The 14,846-nt window shown below is 35.7% G+C and overlaps 1 long non-coding RNA gene across 1 annotated transcript in view; it reads left to right on the top strand.

Annotated features, from left to right (window-relative positions):
* The first annotated feature begins 2,774 nt into the window (after positions 1-2,774).
* LOC116552229 overlaps positions 2,775-14,846 on the top strand; it is a 32,794-nt gene continuing 20,722 nt past the window's right edge. Inside the window, exon 1 of the long non-coding RNA XR_004269283.1 lies at positions 2,775-4,986. This is a non-coding gene — a long non-coding RNA (uncharacterized LOC116552229). The remainder of the gene's footprint in view (positions 4,987-14,846) is intronic.

Below are 14,846 nucleotides of genomic sequence, written 5' to 3' on the forward strand. Positions count from 1 at the left end.
CTTGTGACTTTTTTGACTTTACAGTGACAAAATGATACACATTTAATAGAAATACTACTTCAGGTACTGATACAAGCCTTCTATTTTTCACTTTCAGTGGAGTATTCAATAAATTACATGAGATATTCAACACTTTCTTACAAAATTGGCTTTGGATTACATGATTTTGCTCAACTGTAGGCTAATTAACCATTCTGAGCACATTTGAGGTAGGCTAAACTATGATTAATAGACTAGGTGTATTAAATGCATTTTTCACTTACAATATTTTTAACTTATGATGGGTGTATCAGACTGTACCCCATTGTAAGTCAAGGAACATCTGAATATACATACATACATACATATATACATACATACGTGTGTGTGTGTGTGTGTGTGTTATACTATTGTGTCATACAGGTAATCAGCACCAACAAATAGCATAATACTATGAATAAGAAAGTCATTAAAAAGTTTTTTTTTAACCAAGTGGAAAGTTGGAATTAGAGAATAATAGAATATTAGAATGAAGGTTTTTTCATGTAGAATTGAGTGCTTTTCAATTTCTTAAAGCTTTTCTCAAACTACATTTTGTATAAAATTTCTCTCTGTGTGTCTATGTAACAGAGTTGTGCTGTTTGCAGTGGCTGAAGAAATGGAGCCTCCACCCTTCTTTCTTGAGTTAACCCTAAGGCCCTCTAGGAACCTCTAAGGCACTGCATGCCTGGCTTGAGTTTCACCATTTGATGCCTCATTTTAACAGCAGAGGAGTCAGATACTACAAAGTTGAAGTATCTCTCAATGTCTACTAGCTAATTGGGGCCAGCAGCAGGACTAGAATCCAGATTTTCTATGTTGGGAGTTCATTCCCCCTCACACTGGTTTTCCATCTTTTCCAAATCTCCAAATCATTTTGTTAAATGAAATCTTGTGCAGAAATTCAACATGTGAAACAGAGGTAAAGTAGAGCTTTTCTGGTTGAAGGAGGAGGATTAAGGGTATCAAGAGGAAGGGTCGAGGGCCTTGTGTGCCACCTGCCAGCCCCCGCTCATTGGCCCTTAGTGGTTCAGAGACATACTGTTTAAAAATGATATATTAAACCAGGCGGAAACAATACATTCAGGCCTTTAAACAGGGATGACACCATTAGTACACTTCATAAAAGGGAATATTCCGATACTCTTATCCCTTATCAGAGATCATGGCTCAACAGCTAGAAGAATTAACACTTTTTTTTCATTTAGCAAAGAGATTGTCCTTTGTGAAAGAACAAAATGGCAAAATTTGCCTTTATTTTAAAAGAAAAGACTAAACAGTTTCTCTAAACCTTACCAAATGAGCTGGCATTAGTTGCCAAATCAGAAGCAGAAAGAATCCAGCATCAGGGCCCCAGGGCACAAACTTCTAGAGTTCTGATCATAACAGCAGTGATTCAGGTTTGTGAATCAGCCCCATTCTCTGGTTTCCATTAATGACAACAGACTTTCAGGAGAAAGGCAGTGACATTGTTCAGAACAGCGTCTCTCATTTGGGTTCTCAGCTGTATGATGAAAGCATATGTAAATATTTCTCATCAGTAGCAAAATCATGCTTTTGTCCTTATCAAGTTCTGCCAAATTATCCACACTAAGTTGAACATGAGCAACACATAACATTCTGTTGATTTTCTGCCTTCTGTTACTCCTATTTGGAGAGAGAATATGAGCTTAGAAATCTAATTATGCTGCACTGACCAAGTGAGATGAGAGAGGTACTCCAGAGCAAGGACTTTTCCTTAAAACTCAGCTCCAAGATAGGCAATGGGACACTAACTCCTGCTGGAGGATGGATTTTGCCCTGGCCTGCTGAGGGGTTTCATGGCGATTTTTAAGAATCTTTTCTTCTAAGAAGATTAAGCAGTAAACATTAAGATTTAGTTATTAGAAGTTACATTCAGAGAGAGAGAGAGAGAGGGAGAGACAGACAGAGACAGAGAGACAGACACACAGAGAGAGAGTCTAAGAATAATTAAATACCTCTGTAGGGTTTTGTTTTACTTTCGCTTTTATCTAGAATTTTTAATTAGAAGACCTGCATTTAAAGCTATTCCACTTCTTGTTTAATATTCTACTAAGTTATTCTGTAGAACTTTGAGGTACTTTTTGATGTTTACAAAAATGGCTCTCACTAGACTCTCATCTCCATGCCTTCCGTTGTTTAGAAGTTGTGGGCAACTAGATCTATTAGTCATTAATTGACGGATTGGTTATTTATTTTGAAAAATATATGGGACACATACTGTGCATCAGACATTGTACTAGTGTCTGGGGCAGAGCAGTGAACAAGAGAGACACAGTCCCTGCTTTCAACGAGCTTTAAGTCTATTTATAAAACTGTATTCTATTAATTCACATTTATTAGTACATGCAACTTTAACCTCTTTAGTACTTTGAAGCAAAGATATTTTTTTCTCACAAATTCTTGAAACCTGCAAGACACACGATATGCAATGAGAGCATTAGGAGTTGAGTAATAATGCCTTTAGAGGTATCAATTGCTGCAGGAGACGATGCCACTCGAAGGAAGAGCAATGAGGATAGAGAATCACCACCCAAGAATCAGAAATTCATTTGTATTTATTTCTGGAATGCATATGAAACTATTTTTAAAGGTAGTAGCTTGTTCTCATTAGGGACATATGCTTTACTTTATTGAATATTAATTATATTTTGATTAGGCTATATGTAGTCACTCCAGAAGCCAATGTTGAGTATTGGGAAAATCTATCTAAAACTCAGAAGATGAAGTTTTACTTTTTTTTTTTAAAGAGGGAGCATGATAGTAGAACTGGACCCTTTCTTATTACATGTAGAGGACTGTATGTTAGACCCACCAGTGATGGCACCAGGCCCTGTGTCCCTCCTAAGTAAAACTTCTTTGTTCATAGCTCATAGGGCAGGTATACCATGTGACCTCATAGTCTTCCCTATCCAAATCCAGAGATTCGCCAATTACCTACAATGTGTCCTGGTACAAAAAGATATTCAGGCCAATCAGACTTTTTTCATGTAGACCAAATTAGGAACTCAGAAAGAAATGGGAGGTATGTCAAAGGACATATAGAGAACATTCACAATATATGCTTGGGGTCATAAGTCAAGGTCAAGTTGGAGTTGGGCAAAAGCAGAAAATATTAAAGGAGAAACAAGAAAATATATGGAGGTAAAAGGGAGAAAACCTCAGGAAACTGGTGATGGGCAGGAAAAGGCAAGCAGAAATATTAGCGACATATCACTGTAGGGCAGCCAAGAAGTCTGGAAACAGATAGTATTTTATTGTACATTTTAATGCAGTATCAGTGAAGTATTTATTATGCGTTGGTTACATTTACAGACTTGAAATTCAGCCTGTAGGTGGAAATTCAGTAGCCTGGCTCTGCTGTGGATCCCACTCAAGTTGTCTGACTTTTCCTGTATTCCAGTGCATTTGTATTCACTGTATACCATCTTGCCATCCCCAATATTTCTGGGGATAACTAAAGTGAATCTTTTTTGCTAGCAACCAGAAGATGCTAACTGAACTAGACTCTTTGAGGGTGAAGCACATTTTCTAACATAGGTTTATATACTATTTTTGGCTGGGGAGATTTTTCGTGTGTGTGTCTTACCTTTTCTGTAATCTATGCTCCTGAGACTTCTGAAAACTTACATTTGTCTTAAGTGCTGTGCATCTATCAGTGCTTTTCTTTGTGTAAATATTTCTACCATGATGTAAACTGCAGTGTTTGATTAAAGCCCATTGATTTGTCTTGCAGAACAGAAAACAAACCATTCAGTTTACTTCAGTCAAATCTAATGCTAACTCTAATACCATGCTTGCCAAAACTTCCATTAAAGACATATGCCTTGACTCATTGATTCCAATAATAGGGAAAAGCACCATTCCCCAGCAGCTGGAGATTTGATATTGCTTTTGAGGGAAAAAAAAAAACCTGCCAAAATATTTATATAGCTTGAGAACTCTAGAAGCCTCTTAGTAGCAGGCAGGATTCTATGATCTCTAGTAGCACAGAAATTGCTAGTTCTTGAGGAAGTCTAAATTGGCTCATAGTAAGAACATGGATGAGACAAGTAACAGAATAAAAGTTAAAGTAATAATGTTGGGAATCACAGACATCTAGAAGAGACACGCAGACACACAAAAAAACAAATCTCAGACTAAGAATAGTATCATCATTAAACCCAAACTTAATACTTAGTGTCTCAGTAACCGAGGCAAGAGGGAAACTAGATGATGATTAGTTCTTATTATCTAACTACAAGATGTACCACATTTTACCTCGCTAAACAAAACCTTAATCTTTTCCTGGTCCATTGATTAGAGGTGAATATATTAGGATGTCCTTATGTATGATTAGAAGTGAATGTATTATGATGTCCTTATGTATTATGACAGCATTGAATATTATGAACTTCAACCTACGTGTTAGTAACCATATCTATAAATACAGTCAACAGATAATTATATACTAAATGGTGTTTTCCTTTTTACTAAAAGTTCTTACAGATTACATGTTCAGTGTTTTTATTTTTATTTTTTTACCTCAGCCTTGAGGACAGTCAAAAACTTTAAATGATAATTATGTAAAGACAAGTTTACAGAGGCCCGGGGTAGACAGTGAGCGATATTTTCAAGATACATACCTGTCATGTATGCACAGGATGAAACATTGATCCCAGGCCTTGCTTGCACTCCCAGATTTAACTTTGACATTCTCACATAAGCTTCTACCATTCATTTCTATTGAACCATCTGTAGCTGCCTGGAAAATTTTATGTTGCCATTTGCTTTCTTGCCCTTTCATTTACCCTGCCTTTATCTGGAACACCTTGATAGCTATTCAATTTTGTGTAACTTTTTCTTATTTTAACTCTAGCACTGCCTACTGCCTAGGAGGACAAGGAGCATGGTGCTGGGTACATACAGGCACCAGAACATTCCTGAGGACTCACACCACAGGGAAAGGTAAGCCACTTGCTTCTTGTGCCACCTACTCGCAATTTTAGGAAAAGGCATATCAATTAGTGGATTTACTTTAACATTAAACTAAATAGAACATTTTGTCTCTTTCTTCTGCTAAACAGTATCTTGGGCTTAAGAGAAAGGTATTTAAAGAAAATCAACAAATTAAATTTTCTATGTATTTCTGAGTGGTAACATGACAAATTTTGTGACCTTGCTACATGCTCAGTAAGGAAAAATATTTTAAAAATACACTTTGGTTATAGAAGATATTTGCCAGGATATATTCATAAAAAGTTTCATAAACCTTGGATGCCAGGTCGCAGACAAACTTCTAACAAGCACTTTTTCCTTCTCAGGGCTTTGAACACACTGCTCTTCATCCCACTCCTATGTGATATTGTCTTTGTGATCTCCATTATTAGATTTTGCTTCTTCAAGGAAGATATCCAAGAGCCCAAGTAATTTCTGGGAACCAGCGTTTTACCCTTGACCTCCTGCTTTTTATCCTACTGGTCCTTGCCAGAAGTAGCTAGTTGCCTGGTATAAGAAAACAATCATAATTATCTCATTAATATTTGGGCCTGGCCTTTCTGCTAATCAGGTTTGTACTGCTGAGAGTTCAAAGGAGGAGAACAGAAAGCTACTAAGAAGAAATAAATTGTTTCTCAGGCTATAAATAATTCTAGGAGGCTGCCCAGGGACAAAAATTTGCCTGCTGGTAAAATAAAAGACCATGGAAACTATACATTTATTTGGAGACTGTAGTTCTATGAATTAACTGGCCCAGACTCTGGGCCTCTGGAAGGTAGAGACCATGCTCTCAGTCTTGCCTTTAGTATTTTGTCTGTGACAGGCTATCAGATTTGTTGATTGTGTCAAAGATAAGCAAATTCTGAAATGAAGGTTTTTTATTTGTTTTTGCCTTTTGAGACAGAGTCTTGCTCTGTTGCCAGGCTAGAGTGCAGTGGAGCGATCTTGGCTCACTGCAACCTCTGACTCCCTGGTTTAAGAGATTCTCCTGCCTCAGCCTCCTGAGTAGCTGGGATTACAGGCACATGCCACCACTCCCAGCTAACTTTTGTATTTTTAGTAGAGATGGAGTTTCACCATGTTGGCCAGGATGGTCTCAATCTCTTGACCTCGTGATTCACCTGCCTCAGCCTCCGAAAGTGCTTGAAATACAGGTGTGAGCCGCCATGCCTGGCTTGAAATGAGTAATTTTTTTCATTCTCTATTCTCTCTGAATTCACTTAGTGCTTCTCAGAATGTGTCTGAGTGTAAAGGGATTTGCACTGGATATGTCCAGACAGATTGTAACTTTGGAGGTAAAGTCCGTCTATCACTCAATGTACTTCATTATTATTTGTGTCCATTTCTTTCTTTGTTCCCTTGTTTAGTTATTTATGTAATTGGTCACAAAACAGACATGCTTGCTGAATGCTGAAATGTGGTGGTTGACACTTATAAATTATTCCAGGTTATATATGAGACTATAATAGTTAAAAGTGATTTAGATAATAAAGTGATCTGTAATGGAAGTAAATGAGAGCTGGGTGCTGTAGCTCACATCTTCTACTCCCAGCACTTTGGGAGGATGAATCAGTGGGATCACTTGGGCCCAGGAGTTTAAGACTAGCATGGCAACATAGCTAGACCTTGTCTCTACAAAAAATACTAAATTAACCAAGTGTGTGATGCACACCTATTGTCCCAGCTACACAGGAGGCTGAGGTGTGAGGATCACTTGAGCTCCAGATGTTGAGGCTGCAGTGAGCCATAGTCATGCTATTGCACTCCAGTCTTGGTGACAGAGGGAGACCATATCTCAAAAAAAGGATAAGTAAATGAAAACTTAGAGAAATAATAGTTGCAGTTTCCAGACCAAAGCCTGTAATTCTGATCACTATGACCTGGAAATATTTTCTAGAACTACTGTGACTTGTGCCATTGCTCTATAAAATACAAGCCAGCTCCAAAAGGAAGTTTTTCCCCCACTGCATATAATACTATTAGACAGATGATATTGTATACATGTTCATAATGATAATTTAAAAAAATTAGCACAGCAAATATTAACTGAGCATGATCTTCACGTCCTGTTCCGCACAGGCTGTATTTGTTGATGCGGACTCTAATAAAACGGCCCGTCCTTCTACTAATGAGTGCAAAACAATCTTATTGCTTACATTCGTCCTAGAATTTGCATATGCAAAGATACGAAATCCAGAAATAGCGCTCAAGAGAACAGTCTGTAGAAATCTTGTCTAACAACTCTAAATTTTCAATCAGAATTGAATCAGAATTATAGCCATAGTTCTCTGAATTATTCATGATAAATAGATGACTGGCTACCCATGGGACTCTGATACAGCACTTTTGATGTGGTAAAATAATTAGAATTGTCATATCCACTCTTTGTAAAATTATGAGAGCTGTTATTTATTAATAGCAAATGTCATAACGTAATCCAACTGTCATTTTCATATCTAATTAAAGAAAAAATGTTCTGATTCTGAGACTTCTTTGTTTACCAGCTGGAAGCAAGCAATGTAAAAATCATTTATTTCCTGTGAAATAATTCACAGGAAATTATTAATTGCCAGATGATCCCCAATATGCCATGGTTACAGAGAGCATGGTCATCTCCAAGGGTAGCTGCCCTTGGAGATGAATTCCTCAGGGAATGCCTTTGAAGCATCATTTATTTTCCTTAGGAAAAAAGTGGGCGATATCATAAGTAAACATGCACTTTTTGGTTTTCCAGACACCTGGAAATGTATGAGCTAATGAAAAGCAATCAGAAATGAAAATACAGTCCATTGAATCAGATAAAAAACAAACTCAGCAGACTGCTTCTTGTTGCTATTATTCCATTCATAAGAAAATGTCATCTTCTTAAAATCAATTGATTTTCTGAAGCAAATTCCTAGATATAAAAAGGACCCTGGGATTTATGTAGGGCATTACCCCATTTAGTGAAAAATTCACCTATTTCTTTCCTCCATGAGTGTGTTATTTTAGATCGACTATGTATCAAGGAAGCTATTGTCTGATTATAATAAAGAGAAAAGAATCTTGAACCTGGTAAGGATAGTCTCAAGCCAAAACAGATAATTTCTACAGAACACAATAAATACTGTTTGGCTCTGTGTGGTGATATTGCCTCCCAGACATTTTAAGACTTAACACCTAAAGAATGGGTTTATTTTAAATTAATAAATGAAAAGAATGAGATCTTCTGTCTTTGTTAATGTCAAACTTTCCTGGCCTTTTTTCTAATCATCTTATCAGTACTTCATTGTTGTTTTTTTTTCCTATTCCTTTGAATTTACTTTTTGAATCCTTTTGGCATTTACTCAAGGCCTCTCTTTTGCCTTTTGTTACGGTGTGTTCTCTCTCTAGGCCACCTCAACCACTCTCATCACCTCACCCATCTGGAATGATTTGGAAACCTGCATTGAGTCCCTACATTTTCTTGTGGTCCAGAGTGATAACAACAGACTGGGCATAGTGGTCACACCTGTAATCCCAGCACTTCGGGAGGCCGAGGTGCATGGATCACCTGAGATCGGGAATTTGAGACCAGCCTGGCCAACATGGCAAAACCCCATCTCTACTAAAAATATAAAAATTAGCCAGGTGTGATGGCTCATACCTGTAATCCCGACTACCTGGGAGGCTGAGGTAGGAGGATTGCTTGAACCCAGATGGCAGAGGTTGCAATGAGCCGAGATCATGCCACTGCACTCCAGCTTGGGCAACAGAATAAGATTCCATCTAAAAGAAAACAACACACACACACACACACACACACACACACACACACACACACACACGTGATAACAACAGTAATGGCAACACTCCTTGTATACTTACTGTGTGCTGGGCACTGGGTTAACAAATGAACATGTATTATCTCATTTAATTCTTACAATCACCTGTGAGGTAGATGCCATTATCATATTCATTTTGCAGGAGAAGAAACTAAAGTTGAGTGATATCACACAGTTCTCCTAGAGTCATACAGATAAAAAACAACTAAGCTGGGTTTTAAACCCTGACAGTTTGACTCCAAAGTGAGTGCTTTTGTTTTTTTTTTTTTTTTTTTTTTTTTGCAGCTACCTGGTAAGCATCTCCCCTTGAATCTCCTATAGACCTCTTAAAGCCACTCTATATAAAACACATTTCCAAATATTCCTGCTTTCCTTTTGGTGATTAATTCATGTATTCAACCAAGAAGAATTCATCAAGCATCATGGAGAGTCAGATAGAAGCCTATGTACTAAGGATAAAATGTTGAACAAAATAATAGTGATTCCTGCATTTATAGAGTTTACTTTACACAGAAGGGAGACTCTCATTAATCACATTATTTTGCAAATAGACAATTATTCCAAGCTGGAACAAGTGCGCAGATGGGAAAGTACAATATGCTGTGGGAGCATGTAATAGAAGGCCTGCCTTGTTTGAGCATGGGAACATGTAATAGAAGACTTGCCTTGTTTGAGCGGAAGATGGGGAGGGGGGATGAAAGAAGGGCTTCCCCTATAAATTTCTAATTAAGTTGGGATCAAAAAGATGAATAGATGAGTAGTGGTTAACTGGGCAGGGGACAACTTCCAGGCAGCAATTCCAACACTTGTAAAGGGCCTGAGATGGGAGGGAGCTTAGCTCATTAGAGAGACTAAAAAAAAAAAAAAAAAAAAAAAGATTGGTGTATCTGGAACAGTGGTTAAAGTTACAAGGGCAGACTAGACAAGCAAGAACAAGACCATGTAGGGCCGTCTAAGATGTATTAAGTATTTTCCTCTTATTCTAAGATGAATAAAAAGCCCTTAGGGAGGTTTAATTATTGTAGTAAAAGAATAAAATTTATGTTTTGAAGATGTGATTCTGGCTGCTGTTGGGAGGCTAGTTTGGAGGGGGAAGAGGAGATTCAGGGAATCTAGTGAGGAGGATATTTCAGTGTTCTAGGTGAGAGATTATGGTCTTAAATCTCATTATTTCTGCTTAGAGAAGGATTGTAGTCTTGAAGATAGAGATGAAGGACATTCAAATATACCTTTCCATTCAAATCAGAAATCTTGGAGTATCTCAACTTCCTCCTTTTTCCTACTCATTTTATCCAGTTATTCTCCTGTTGATGTTACCTCAACATGTTTTATGTCTTTTCCCCTTTCTTTATTTTTATGGTTACTCCTGAATTCTGAATTACTTTCTAATTTGTACTAATGCAATAGTCTGTTTAATTCATTCTCTATACTATTGCCAGACTGTTTATTTTAAAACATAAATACAACAATATTTCATTTCTGTTTATAACCATTCAACAGTTATGGGATAAAGTTTAAACTTTAAAGAACATAAGAATCCTATGTTAGCCATGTTGAAATATTAGCAGATTTCTATGAAATGAATAACTATACAGCATTTTCATTATACAAATCATCATAATATAATTGTTCCCCATTAGGTGGAATGGCTGTCTATAATGCTAGAGATAGAGAAAGTGCCAGTGATTTTATATGAACAACTTACTTGCTCACTTATGTTTAAACTAGGCTTTTAACTCTGTTGGATACCTCTTTTGTCCAGCCTCACAACCTCCTCATTCACCTCAGTCTCTGTAAGCTCTTCCTGCAGCAAAAGCTTATACATATACACATGTGTATATAATTTTTCTGCTATGAGGTGTTTCTGATGGCACAGGTGAAATGCTTTCAGAAACTTCTGCAGTAATTCTGGCACAGGTGCAAACTGGAAGTAGAAATTAATTCCAGTAGGAAACCTGTGCCCAGTGAGAAATTGGAATTGGTGGCTATATACTCCCTTTCCATTCTTCTGGAAGAACAGTTCTGTGCAGCTTCCATAGAACATTCAACACAGCTTCCCAAAGGGTCCCAGTGGATCAAGCTCCCATTGCCAATTCAAGAGATTCTTCAAATGGCCATTTTTCCTTCACTCTTCTTCCCTGGAGTTCTCAAAATAAATCAATTATGTATAAGCCCTTGTCATAAGCTCTGCTTTTGGGTGGGGACACAGACTAGGACATTTATGTTGACTCTGGTAGATGTAATGGTGACTAAAGATTATGATGAAATGCTAATGACTTAATTAAAAACGTGCTGTTGAATTATACTTAAACAATGGAAATAATAATGGGTTCTGATTAATCATTCAGCAATTAATGATTACAGAAGAGTAATTAACAAGCACTATATATTTTAGCTCACTATTTTCAATGCATAAAGAAAGAGGCACTACCAAAAAAAATTGCAAGAAATATTTTATAAGAAAAGTAAAAATGTTTGGGGCTTGAATGAGCACAAACTTGGGACTTGTAGTGCTAGGAAAAAGTTATCAACTCTTAACATAAACTAGAAAGAAAAAGGCACAACACAGATTTTGTAAGAAGCTGCGCTGTGAAGAACATATGGCATACTTGCAAAAGGGTACAATATCTCACCAAAATTCCAGTATGTGTATGTCTTTTTTAGCACTTTTCGTGCATTAGCTTCCAAGATCTATTCCTTGAACTCTAAGGATAGAAAACTGAAAAATGGCAACTCTTCAGTGAAGATTTAGACTCATTTGGAAAACTTACTTGATTACATGTTAATAATATTACTGCCAATAAGATGCCTCTCAACTTTATTTGTTAGAGGGCAATCATGAGTCAGTCCCCAATTTTTTAAGCTCATAAATAACGATTGAAATAATAGGACACCCAAAGATGATGGAATTAATACAGAAACTTGTTTCATTGGTAAGGACTGGGTATTCTTGGTCCACCATTTCATCTGGAGAATCAAAAGTGTTGAACAAGTCCATGCTCCTGATATGGAGATGTTTTAACTAAAGAGATAAGCCCATTTGGGAATAAACTCCCTTTTTTTCCAGGCTACTGTTTCGATTAAGTATTTTAATTTCAGATTCCTGTGCAAGTGTTTTTGTTGTTCATTAATCCCGTGCAGAATTTCTAAGCCTACAATTTCAGAAAGTCATCTTGTGGGAAATAACCATCACAGGAGACAAGATAAAAATATCAGCTTCTACTTTCCTCTACTATTGCCTTGAATAATGAGGGCAACAATAACTTTCTTCTCATATATGTCTCATCATATGTAAGTATATCCATGGTTGTGATGTGTATGTATGTACATGTGCACCAGATATGAAAAAATCCCTGCTCTCTCCTTGTCTTGTGCTTGTGTACTCATTAAAAATTCCTTAGAATAGGCTGGGGTTTCACATGCACTTTTTTATGAACCCATTTCTAAGGTACATGGACCTCTCTGCTAGCTCTCTTAGAGAGTGTTACTACTAGAGGGAAGCTAGTAATGGTGACATCACTGAACAAAAATAGTTCTTTCATTAAAAAAGACATGAAAGCAACTTGATCAAAGTCACCTTGATGTGCATTAGGGAGGCAAAACTGAAGCTCCATTGACTTTGTTTGTGTCATTTGGTGTAATTATCTCTAAGACTCTTTTCAGGGTATTGCAATAGGGGTCTATTAATTCTTCCTGGAAATGTTCAAAATCAGATATCTGGGGAAATGTGCAATAACTATTTCTAGTTCTCTATTTTATTTAGTTCAAAGAAAACCAAGCACATATACCGAGTAAGTTTTATTTTCCCAAGAATAATATACAAAACAACTCTAGTAGTATATGAAAATACATACAGACAACTACATACAGAACTTTGGTTTTCTCATCAATACGTTCTGTGCATGCTTGGCTGTGCATATGTTTTTATTATTCTTTGTAATTGACACAGTTAACTACCTACAAAACAAGAAGTTTTATTATGAGTACAAATAGAATTGGTCAGAGCATTAGGTAAGATAGATGGAGAAAAGAAAACTAGGAAGTATCAATAGTCTTTATTTTCTGTTTAAGCAGTAAGCAGTTAGAACTGGAATGGGAAAAATGGTCAATTCACAATAGCAACAAAATCTCATAAAAGTCTTAGAAACAAATTTAGTTGGAACAGCATGGAAAACTATAAAACTTGTTAGCATTCATAAAACTGTATGTAGAAAAAATGAAAAGAAATATTATGTCTTCAAATTGAATGATTTAATTATGTTGAACTCTATATATATCCCATATATAAAAATTCAAATGACTTAAAGATTTGAGTATAAATAAATAACTTAAAATTATAAAGCTATAGGTAAAAATCTGGTAAGTGACATTTTAAATTAATTTTAGGTTTCTAGTAACAAGGACTAGAAACTCAGAGTTTATAGGGAACAAATAACATAAATATTTGATTTTTTTAAAAATCCTGTATTCAAAAGCTACTCTAAGTAAAGTGAAAGAAACTGAGCAAAAATATTAGTACCAGTGATGAAAAAAAAGTTAATATCTATCTTATAAAATAGAGTTTTTTCAAATTGGCAAGAGAAAACTAAGCAATCCAGTATAAAATTAAGCAAAGAATGTGGATAAACAGTTAACAAAAGAACAAATTAGAAAGATTCAGAAACATAAGAAGAAATAGTATTATTTTCCACTGATTATGGAAATTCAAGTTAAATAGTTATAACTTTCTATGACTAAAAATCATTTAAATAATGAAACCCTTAACACTATTAGAAATATCAAAAAAGCCTTCTCATACATTGTTGGTAAAAGCATGTATCACTGCAATTGTTTTGTGAAGCAATTTGGTAGCATCTATTAAAATTTAAAATACATACATCTTTTAACCCAGAAATCACAGATTTCAGAATATATTCCTTAGGAATAAAAGCACCACTACATAAGATATATATTTAAGGACGCAACAACCTTATTCTTCAAGATAAAAAAAACAAAACAAAACAACAAAAAAAACTGAAAGCCAATCTTTCAAACTATAGCTAATGCCTATGAACAGAAGAAGTAGAAGGAAAAAATGAAAAAATATGACATATTCACAACGTGGAATATTATGCAGCTATTACAAAGAATGAATTATTTCTCTGGTTGACCTGGAGGGATTTCTGTGAGGTAGTATTGAATGAGAAGAGTAACATATAGAAAATCATGTGCTTATACAATTCCATTTTTATATCATAAATAATGTTTAAACATCCTATATATGTGTGAACCTATATCTGTTTTAGGTTATATGAGGCTGCAGTTGAAAAATATTAAAAGACAAAAAAGGATGTTAATATGGCTTGTCAGACAGGTACAGGGCAAGGTGCCCTGATATGTGTGTGAAAAATAAAGGTAGGAGGAAAGGAAAATAGGCAAAAAAAAAAGGGGGGGAAAGAATGTTGGAAAATGTGTATGTTAAAAATCACATTTACATGTTAATAAAAATGGAGTATCTATATAAATATATGAATAATTTCCTTCAAAAAAGAATACTATAACTACATTTTTGTTTTGCAGATTTGAATATCTATAATTTTTATTCTGCTAGACTTCTGCATGTTCCCAGGACAGCTCTGTAGTCACGTGCTTCTCTTGACACTTCTCCAGAAAACTGTGTTCACATAGGAAAATAAACCCGTACTTCAAGAGAAGTTCTAACCTCTTTTTTTCCTTCCCACATGAAGATATTTATAAGTAGCCCCTTTCAATTTTTCAAAATGTTTCTTGCTAAATCTTGTATTGTGCCTAGATAACCTGAAAATTGTCTTTGTCATCAGGTGTTCCGATAAAAATATAACTAAGTAATTGACATTAAGACAAATGTGTTGTTTGTTGTAGTAAGAAAAACAATTTTTCAAAAATGTTTAATCAAAAATAGACATGTTCTATGAACACAGCAACTAAACCTCATAGCCTGACAATTAAGGATCTAACTTTTTCTCCTTTGCATGTTAGTTTCCTGCACATTTCCTATGGATCTAACCT

Source organism: Sapajus apella, unplaced genomic scaffold (assembly GCF_009761245.1).
Source record: "Sapajus apella isolate SASKATOON/1434 unplaced genomic scaffold, GSC_monkey_1.0 scaffold11, whole genome shotgun sequence".
Classification (NCBI taxonomy): Eukaryota; Metazoa; Chordata; class Mammalia; order Primates; family Cebidae; genus Sapajus; species Sapajus apella.